We start from the raw sequence: 11,045 nt of genomic DNA on the forward strand, positions 1-11,045 counted from the left end.
CTGTGGTACACATATACAATGGAATATTATTCAGCCATAAGAAGAAATGAAATACTGCCATTTGCGACAACATGGATGGAACTTGAGATAATCATGCTAAACGAAATAAGCCAGACAGAAAAAGTAGAAAATCACATGATATCACTTATATGTGGGATATAAACCTAAAAGAAACAAATGAACAGGACAAACGGAGACTCAAGGACATGGACAATGGACTAGTGGTTACCAGAGAGTAGGGGGTAGGGGAGGAGGGAAGAGGTAGACGGTGTAAAGGGGATCAAATAATAGGGGGGTAGGGGAGGGCGAAGTGGGTAAAGGGGATCAAACATATGGCAGCTGAAGGAAACTGGACTTTGCGTGGTAAACACGCAATAGAATATACAGATGTCAAATTATAATGTACACCTGAAAATCATTTAATTATATTAACCAACGTTACCCCAATAAACTTAATTAAAAAATAAATAAAACTAAAAATCAATAGCTAATCTGTCAAAAAAAAGTTGCTTTGGAGTTTTGATTTTCTTTTCTTTTTTGCTGTCATTCCCAGCTCTTTCTGGAGACACTCTAGTCATAAGGGATTAAGGTAGGGGTCAAAGCTACAAGGACCTAGCTCAGCTCACTCTTCATGGGATTTAGGGTTGGCCTGGTGTTTGGTCTCTGAGTCTTATCAAGAATGTCAACAGTTCCAAGGCTCAGGATTTGGGGTTTTCTTCCCGCAGATTTTATCCTCAGAGATGCAAACGTAGATATTCTAGCATTCCAACCAGCAATGAACTCGTGTTCTCCTGCTACTCCTCTCTCTCATAGCTACCTATCTGGTCTCCTTCCTTCTCTACCTGTATGGGAGGCGGGGCATCATTGTTCTCTGCTTTCCTTTTACTGAAAGCCTCATCTTCTGTCTTCTTCTGACTCATTCTGTCTCCCTAGGGCTACTCCTCTCCTTACTGCCCTAGCATTTTTTGTAGCTTGAGGAGAAATCACCTATTCATCATTTTCTGTAGATGTACGGGAGGTCCATGGCTTGCTCAAGATTGCCAGGCAATGGACACGCCTTGCCTTGTGAAAACCACCTTTGTGATGGTACTATCTCCCCTGTCAGGTAAGTGGGGAGTTATTGTTTAGTGGGGACAGAGTTTCAGTATTGCGATATTAAAAGGAGTTCTAGAGATGGAGGGTGCTGGCGGTTACACAATAGTGTGTGTGTAAATACCACTTAACTGTATGCTTAAAAATGGTTAAGATAGTAAATGTTATGTTATGCGTATTTTACCACAATAAAAAAAATGGGGAAAAAAGATTGTCAAGTAAGTTAAAGACAGAGTCCAAGAGTCGGAGAGGCTTTCAGAGAGCATCTATCACCACTGTCTTGCAGGGACGCAGTCTCTAGAAGTGAAGCCCTGCAATGTCATCCTCTGAGAGACACTGGTTGCCATCAACTCCCTACTTGATAAGTGTGGACACTGAGGCTTGCAGTAGGGAAGGGCCTTGTCCCAACTCAGAGCAAACTAGAACCCAAGACTCCTGATCTCCAGCCCACGGTGCCTTCTTACAACTCCTGTATCCTAAAGGAAGCCTCTTATCTCATCTGGTTTTCATAGACCCATCCAGACACTTTCTTTCTAGTTTCAGCAATCCCTGGTCTGAATGCCAGGAACAGGGAAGAGGAGGGTGAAAGCTAGACTACACAGCTTTAATGAGCAGTCTGGTAAAGACATATCTATATGAAAAGCCCATGGCATGAGGAAGGAGAGGACAGAAGAGAGTGTCCCATACAGAGCTGACCTCTTTCAATCTGTCTGTGATTCTCACTGAGAGTATCTATCTACTGTACACCAGGGACCTGGGAAATGGCCTTCCCAGCCACAGCTACTGAAGCAAGGATGTACTAGCCATACTAATGGCTGTTCAGATCTCCTGCCACAGGGAGCATAATTGACTGATAGCCTCCCAGAAACCATCCCCTTAAATCTGTTATTGCATTTGGCCCGGGCCCCGCTCCCAACCAATGACTGAACATGATGGGTGTACGAATGCAGGCCCCACTCCTGTGAGATGCAGGAGTCCTCTGATGATAACTTTGGCTTAAAGACTCTCCATTGGCCTGGCTGAACCGTTTCTGGAGGGGCACCATGGTTAGAGACTCCTCTTCTTACCCCACGGACCAGACCACCTGCATTGTAGTCTGAGGCTCTCCCTACCTTCTCTTGCTCCCTCTCCTTTAACCTTCACAGGCTTTTCCCCCAATCCATATCTTACACGTCTAACCTCATACTGGTGTCTGCCTTTTGGCAGACTCAAACAGATACAAAGGAATACTTGACTCCGTGGCTCTTCTATCTGCAAAAATACACAAAAAACAACTTTTTTCTTACTCTTCTGCCACCCCCCACGCTGACCCAGCAAACGACCAAGGTGAGCGATGAGTGACATGTGAAGCACCCTCCCATCTCTTCCCTTAAGCACGTGGCTCAGAGCTCAGAGAGTTAATTTCTGTCTGAGCTTCACTGTAGTTTCTGTAGATTTCTTGGGCTAGATATCTTTTTCTGTTGTTTTCCCTTCCTCACCCCAGTCATGAATTGGATGTTTTAAAAAAAGACAATGCAAGTCATGGGGAAACTTGGACAAGTCTCCCTTCCCAAGATTTCTGGCTAACTTGGGCTTCAGTCAAGACTTCTGACTGTCTCCACCTGCCAAGTCCAGCAGCCCTCAGTCAGCACAGTACACTGTCCCCCTATGGAGACTGTCCTGATCTCCACCAGACTGTTCTCTCTCCCTCATCAGGGCCTCGTAGATTATGGGTCCGCTTTGAAGGAACAAGGACCAGCTCTGGGAACCGAAAAGGCAAGAAATATAATCTACCACTGTGTCTGGGCAAATGACATCATTTCTGATGTGTGATCATCTGATGAGATTGGGATTGATCAGTTACATTAAACTCAGGACAGTCTTCAAAGTCAACATTTTCAGGATATACTTTTAGTCAGTTCGTAGACACTCTTTACAGTAAATAATCTGTCTTCTCTAAATAAATCTTTTTAAGAGTTTGGTTTGATTTAATTATACACATATTTAATAAGAGAGTTATAGCAATGGCGCTAAACTATAAAGAGTGTACAAAGCTCATATCCCATTCCCAGATCTGAAACTGTCTGTCTGCTTCATGATGCAGAAGGTGCAAGTATGGAGTCTGAGCCAGAAGACAGGAGACTCAAGTGGTTACTTGGGGCCAGGCATTTCATGACCTTGCTGAACTCCCACTGCCCCGGGAACCCTGGAACATGAAGAGCTAGGTAGTGATGAAACTGACAGGACTGCACGTTACCCAGAGTTTCTAGATTGGAGCTGAACCACTCTGGGGAAGGAGTAAATAGGTTTTCTGTGGGATGACCACTTTGGGAGGCATACTCATGGGAAGGAGGGAGACTATGAATGTGGATGGCCAAAGAGGTTGATTGTAGAAAACATAGTTGGTTGCTTAGCCAACACATAGTCTTCCTTCTCTGGATGCCTTCTTCAGTTTTCATTCAGGTAGTCTCGCTTGCCCCATACTGCCTATATGCTTTGAGGAAACCTGGTACCACCTAGGGTTCTAGAGGTGGGGTACTCAGCTCAGCTTATACGAAGCAGCAAAGTAGCTATGTGATTCATTCAGGCTACTATGCCCAAAGTTCCGGGGGGTTCTGGTAAAGAAGTTTCTTTGCTCTTTTGACAGAGCTTCTAGAAGCAACACTCTCTCCTGTTCCCCTGGCTCAGGGAAGGGGAAAGCTTATAGCCCCTAGAGTTGCTGGCAGCTATTGTGTGCCCACTAGGGGGAGCCAGCCTTAGGATGAAGCTAATGCTACAGAAGGCAGACTAGATAGCTGGTAAGAAACAGGTTCATTGGTGACACTGTTGAGCTGTTGATTGAAACCACCCCTGAAATCTGCCCAACCACAGGACCTCTACTTACAGGAGCCGTTAAATTCCTTTTATTGTTTAAGCCAATGTGAACTGGTGTTTCTGCTACTTGCGACTCAATACATCTAAACTGATAAAGGATCTAGCCTGGCCCCTCAGACCTCCGAGTTAACGAGGACTACATAATACTTCCAGCCTCACACGGGAGAGCATCCCATTTCTGATAACGAAGCACGGGGCCTGTTGAATCCTGTTCAGCCTAAGTCATGTTCCTTTATCCACAGACCCATTCATTTGAAGAGAAATCCAACGCACCTGACCTGTCTGTACAACATGCTCCAGCAAACACATCAAGTGCGGATCAAATATCGCAAACTTGGGCTCTTCATTCAGATCTCAAGTGTGGTACTCAAGCTCTTAAATACTCTCTTTTGCATTAGTTGGATGTGATACACATTTTAGAAGCAATAGCCTAGCTTAACAACATTAAGGATTTCTAGATCACATTCAATTCCAATGCAAACCCGAATATGTACTTTGTGGGTTTCTGTGAAGAAAATAATTGATGATCCAAACTGGAATCCATCTATAGAAAATAGGCAGCGCTAGCTCCTGAAAGCAATAATTGGCACCAAGCTCCTGAATTTTTAAATCCTTTGAAAAGTCCAAGAACATACCAGAAGTTGAGATTTGATTTCAGAAGTAATAACTGTAAACGAAAATTAAAATCCTGTAAGAGGTGTTTCTGAGTAGGATGCTGATGGCTCTAGAAACAACCATGAGGGTTCATTCTCTTTCTCAATCCTAGTCCAATATTATATTGAAAACTTCATCTACCAGGAGAGTTGGAAATAGACACGAATCAAGCGCAGGATTACAGAGAAATACTTAGTTTACAAGAACCTCTTCTGGAAGTGGGGAATTATAAGCTGGAGTCTGCCTGGACAATGAGCTCAGGCAGGGCAGATGGAGGATGTGGCTGCCACCGCTGTAAGTGAGATTTAGGGGGGCGGGAACAAAGCAGTATTGTTGGGAACAAGGGGAGTGAAACTCATGCTCTCCTCTGTGCCAAGGTTGATGCACCTGCAGCATTTTGGTCAGTCTAGTAGAGCCTTATGCACTCCGATGCCCTGTACTGTCAGTTCAGAGGCAAGCGGCAAGGATTAATTAGGGCAAAGAATTGGGCAGGAGAGAGAAGAAGCAGTGGGAACATCACAGATGTCTTTAAATCTCTAAAGGGCTCTGAAGTCTGGTGGAGCATATTGGATTAGAATGTTGATCAACATCAAGATTTTGTAGTCTGTCTCAAAAATGGAGCATGGAGAAGAATTCCAAACCTTAAACTGGATGTCAATCTAGCTCTGACAAGTCACAAACAGATTTCCTGCTTGCAGCAGACAGTTAGTTGAATCTGATAAGTTCTTGAGGCCATGGCGTCATTCCAAAAGCCAACTAACATAGTTTTTATCAAGGGACAGGTCCTCCATTACAATCGTGCCTTTCGCAGTGTGGGGTAATGATGTAATGACAGAGCTCAGAAGAGCTGTCCTGCTCACCAGCTGCTGAGGAAAGAGCCAGGCAGAACAGACCTGTGTGATTCTAGAGCTATAAGAGCTCAGAGGGAATCAACATGGTCAAGGCCATATTTCACCCCATTCGGCTCCTTTAATCTTTATCAACCTTGAACTACAGCACTTAACAGAGCAATAAGTGAAGGCAGGAGACTTTTCTGGGGGGTGGTGGGAAGGAATATTCTTGTGATGTAATTATTCTACTGAAGAAGACACTCGCAAATGAAAGTTAATAAAGCAAATAAAAGAGACTAACAATATAGCTGTCAAATGGCAAAAAACAGACAAATCCAAACAAAACCTCTGAAAGATCATTTCCACAAAGGGTGTAAAAAATCTCTGCTCACGAACTGGTAAAATAAACCTCTTAATGTTCTTTCAAACAATTTTAAACCAATGATGGCAGCTTATTCAAATACAACCGAGTGTCCTTTTAAGTTATATTTTAAGCCTGATAGAAGAACATATGCTGAACAGCCTTCAAAACATGTTTGCTTAATGCTGTGCTAGTCGAAAAAAAAAAGAAAGAAAGAACTGTGTGTGAGTGCAGACCACTCGCTGCTCTCAGGACTGAGTGAAATCGATTGGCTTATGTTAGGAATATTGGTGTTGGCGCAGAGTGGCACGAATGAATCTTAACTGGGGGAAAAAAAACAATGGAATGAGTGGCCTGAATTTCTAAGCCAGTTCTTTTTTTTTTTTTTTGCTTTCTTATATCATGTGCTGCTGTCACTATGGTATGTGAAATGACAGCCAGTTTTGTCCTTCTAAAATGCATAAAACCACCATTACCTCCACAACAGTACAACCAGTACAAAATACCACTGGAGGTATACAACTGTTCATTTGTTGGAAGTTGAAGAAATCACATGCATTCAGGTATCACACTTACAGAGTGGTAGACGAGTGTTTCCCAAGGGCTACAGAAGAGCAAAAGCCCCAGTGGACCAGAAAACTGTGTCATGGTCAGGGGGTGGGGGCCCTACGTGCAGATGCAGAGTCCTCCCTTCAGCCCAATGCAGGAATATGAGTTCATTGGCCTCCAAGGCCTTGAAGATTGGGAGGTTCTATCAATGATTACTCTAAAACACTCAAAAGAGTCTCAAGAGCTTAATTCTGTAAAGGCTAGCAGATGCAATTTACTTATCGGTTCATTCCTTCTTGCATTCTTCCATTCATTCATTCAAAGAGTCATTCGGCTCAGTTTTACCAAGCTAAATAAGACATCTCCTTGTGCCTGAGAAGTCTGCTAACTAGTGGGGGTACAAACAAAATACAAATAACTCTCATTAAAAAGTGGACATCACCAGGCCCCGAAAGACAGAAACCAAAGGTCTTGGGAGTTGGGGGTATGGGTAGGGACACAATGACCAGGTGTGTTAACTTCACAGAAGGTATTTGGGCCTTGGTCAGAGGTTCTTGCTTTCTACTTTGAGCCAGTGGTCAAGACCTTAGAAGCTGGTTCTCACTGTAGTTCAGATCCTTAACCTTTTCCAGAACTCTACCCCAGAGCCTAGCACTTGCCCCAGAGGGAAAGTATGCACAGAAAGCTAGTCAAAGACAGCGAGTCCTTAACAGTATTTTGTTGGCTTTTGTATTAATCAGCGAACTGTGAGTCATCCTAGTGTTTCCAGACTTGCAGATGCACCAGAGAACCAATGAAGCAAGTGGGGTTTCTTATCCCATTCAGAAGCAGAAATAATGTCCCTTCCTGTGTACAGTCATTTCTTTGTTCCCCCACCCACATGTTGTCATTTCTCCAAAACGCCCAGAAAAGGACAGAAATTGTATTCAATTTACCAGGAAAGTTATTTCTAAGCACTGGTGATGCCCAAGAACCCTATCGCGAGCGTTTCACATGCATGCATTTCACTAAGACGTCCAGGAAACCCAGCTGGCCCACACAAACGATGAGCATGCATGCGGCCAACACAGCTTCTCTCTCTGAGATAGAGGAGGCAGCCCAGCTTGCTGCTGCCTTTACATCACGCGTTAATGTGACTTGAAAATCAAATATTGCTTTTGATTAGGGGAGGATTAGTGAGTGTTTTAAACTTCAGTTTTTCTTTTATTTATTGTGGTAAAAGTTGCCGTTTTAACCATTGTATTAAATAAATAAATAAATAAACAAACAATATTTATTTATTTATTTGTTTGTTTATTTAAAGGCAAGGCAACCCTTGGTTGACCTCACAGATTGCAAGGACCTTGTCGCCTTACAATCCCTTATTTTTTATTGTTTACTCCTATAAGCACCTGGTTTTCCTAGGTGGTCTTCCATCCAAGTACTAACCAGGCCCGACCCTGCTTAGCTTCTGAGATCAGACGGGATTAGCACGTTCAGGGTGGCACGGCTACAGACACATTTTAACCATTTTAAGCGCACAGTATGGCGTTAGGTACACTCACAGTGTTATATGACCATCACCACCATCCATCGCCAGAACTTTTTCATCATCTCAAACTGAAACTCTGTCCCCATTAAACACTAACTCCCCATTCTCTCTCTCCCCAACCCCAGGCACCCACCATTCTGCTTTCTGTTCCTATGAATTTGACTCTTCTATGGACCTCATAGAAGTGGAATCGCCCAGTATTTGCCCTTTTCCGTTTGGCTTATTACTGAGCATCATGTCTTCTAGGTTCATCTATGCTGTAACACGTGTCAGAATTTCCTTCCTTTTGAAGACTGAATACTATTCCGTAATATGAACATACTGCATTTTGTTTATCCATTCACAAGTTGATGGGCATTTGGGTTTTTTCCATCTTTGGGTTATTGTTAATAATGCTGCTATGGACATGGGTGGACGGATATCTGTCCAAGACCCTACGTTCAATTCTCTTGGGTATATACCTAAGAGTAGAATTGCTGGGTCATATGGTAATTCTATGCCCAATTCTTTGAAGAACCACCTTATGGTTTTCCATAGTGGCTGCACCATTTTACATTCCCATTATCAGTACAGCTTTCGAATATTTTCGCATCCTTGCCAATAGCCGATTTTTAAAAAAGTAATAGCCATCCTAATGGGTGTCAATTTTTTATAGTTTTTGAGGACATGGAATTAGAAAGCCATATTTGAGTGCTTTGTTTGTTCATATTTTTCAGAGCTCATTTCTGAAAATGGTTGGGGCCTCCCACACCTTCCAAAGCTTTGTCACATGGAAATAAATGATCATTACTCAAAACTGCAGTGAGAAGTCCACCTTCATCTATTGTTCTAACGAGTCAGCTGGCTTTGACAAATCCTCTTCATGTGCTACCCAGACATGGGCCTGTAAAATACTCTGGGTCCCCACAACTATGCTCACCTCCTCTATTCAAAGACTGAACATCGTAGCAGGCAACAGAGGGGGAAGTCAGGTTAAACCTGTGTGTTTAGCCTTAAGTCCAAAGCTCCCCAAAGCAGAGCAAGAGTTGGAATGATTTCTGATGAAGTAGGGGTATGCATCTCTCAGGCCTTCAGGGCTACATGATAATTTCCTGAAGTTCCCACCTCCCGTTTTCCTGTGTACTTAGCTCCAATAACCGAATCAAGGTCTGTGGGCTCTGTGCATTCCAAGTTGTATATTTTCTAATCTAACATGAAACTTGCTTGACATGGGGAGAAAAACCAAAGTATGGAAGAAATTGATCAATGCCATGCCTTTATTTCACTCTGTCTTAGAAGCTGCTATTCCATCGGGGGTCAGGAGGCAGGGCCGGCTCTACTAGGGGCATCCATGGGCTCTCGGCATGGCCACAGACATGAGCCTACAGAAGAAGTGTGATCCTTTTCTATCTTTACGTTGCTTTTAGCTTTCAAAAACCTTACTGCTTTTGACAGGAGAAACTAACAAGGTAAGCCCTCATCTAATGACAGAACATGATAAAACAAAGCAGGGTTTGTCATCGTGTGCAAATTATTGAAATCTAATAAAAACCAAAACTTTTCAACTCCCCAGGAAAAAGCAGGTCTTTCTTTGAGGGATGGGGAGTGGGGTGCTTTAACTGTGAGCAGTGTTCTACCTTCTGTTGCTCTCTTCAAGTTCACAAGTAGCCAGGCCAGAGCACACACGTGATTGCATTATGTTGCCGGCCCTGGTTGTGAGATTTGTCAATCCCCGAGGGACGGTGGAGGCTAAAAGTACAATGGAGTCAGGAGAGCTTTCCATAAATCTGCGATATGGGGCCATTAATGAATTTGAGAGAGAGAAGCTGGGGAGGGTGCATGAAGGAAAGGAGGGGTTCAGCTGAGCCCTCTTCACGCGTTCCCTTGCTCGCCTGGATGGGTTACATCTCTGATGCACATGGCCCCTCTGGCGCCATCTACTCCTGCACTCAGTGACAATGCTGAAGGCAGGTGTTAGGGCCACCGCTGAACGGAGCAAGTCCACTACGACTTTCCATCTGCCCTAGACATTTTAAAAATTTTGCTAACTTTTCACTTGGGGCCATACATAACCTGGAATGGGACTCCTTCTCCATGTGCTGGTCTACATTTTGGGTTTGTACACGTTCATGTGGAGCTGCAGTTTAAAGGAGCACAACAGAATGATTCATTTCTGCCCTCTTCTCTTCTACTCTTTGGAAATGGAAATGAGATTCCTTTCCTTGCTTTACAGTGACAAATAAGCAGGTTGTTTCAATGAACTTCGTATAAAATAATTTATACACTTTGCTTTAAAAATGTCTCAGTTTGGGCACTCCAACTTCAGAACAGTTCATTGTTTACCTTCAGGTATGTTAAGAGAAAATGAACAAACAAAAAACAAAACAAAAATCCTGATAGGAAGGTTCCCGGAAATGGTTGCCTTTTCAGCTTTCATAAGTAAATTGCTAAGCAATTACAAAACTATATGGATTGATCTGCATTATTCGGGCATCTGTATTAAGGGGGATTCTTGCATCCCTGTAAATTTTGGTGTTGACCTCACTGAGTGGTAGATGGCTACTCCAGAGCTAAAATGCTATCTCATTGCAATGTGTCATCTCACTCATTCTTCAACTTCTGACAGAAAAGAAAGATTGATGTTTGAGGGGCTGGCATTTTAAATTTCTGCTTTTTGAAAAAGGAACATAGCATTGAGGTGGAGGATCATTACTGGTTCTCAGAAACTGAAAAGAAACTGAAAAAAAAAATCTGCTTCTTGGTAACATTAGTACCAAGTGCTGAGCCTGCATTTCCCCAATTCAACAGCCTATGGAGTTTCATTTCCTGGCATTTCAGAGAAAGAAGTTAAAACAAAACTTATTCAACACCAAGACATTGGTCCCTACATTTTTTAAATGCATGTTACACTATGTCTAATTATATTTCTTCCCAAAGCAGCTAAAACAAGTTTCCTCAAAGTAAATAGCTCTTTGAGGCCCAATTTAGAAAGAAAGGGAAAACTAAGCTTGTATGGACAATCGTGCTTAAATATAAAATAAAGATGCTTATTCAGGAAAATATTGTCACGTCTGGTGGAGATGATATGAACAGGGCAACGCCCCACTCGGACAGGACTCATGGGCTCTTTGAAACATGACTCATCCCATCCCACCCCCATCCTTCCTTAGTGTAGCTAGAGCTTCCCCCAGAGGCC

At 43.1% G+C, this 11,045-nt stretch overlaps 1 protein-coding gene and 1 pseudogene across 7 annotated transcripts in view; both read right to left on the reverse strand.

Annotated features, from left to right (window-relative positions):
- The window catches only part of MAMLD1 (mastermind like domain containing 1), a 55,599-nt gene that overhangs the window by 19,047 nt on the left and 25,507 nt on the right, over positions 1-11,045 (reverse strand). The window lies entirely within an intron of this gene.
- Positions 7,719-7,835, reverse strand: LOC112485459 (annotated as a pseudogene).

The sequence above is a fragment of the Pteropus alecto genome, unplaced genomic scaffold (assembly GCF_000325575.1).
Source record: "Pteropus alecto unplaced genomic scaffold, ASM32557v1 scaffold341, whole genome shotgun sequence".
NCBI classification, from domain to species: domain Eukaryota; kingdom Metazoa; phylum Chordata; class Mammalia; order Chiroptera; family Pteropodidae; genus Pteropus; species Pteropus alecto.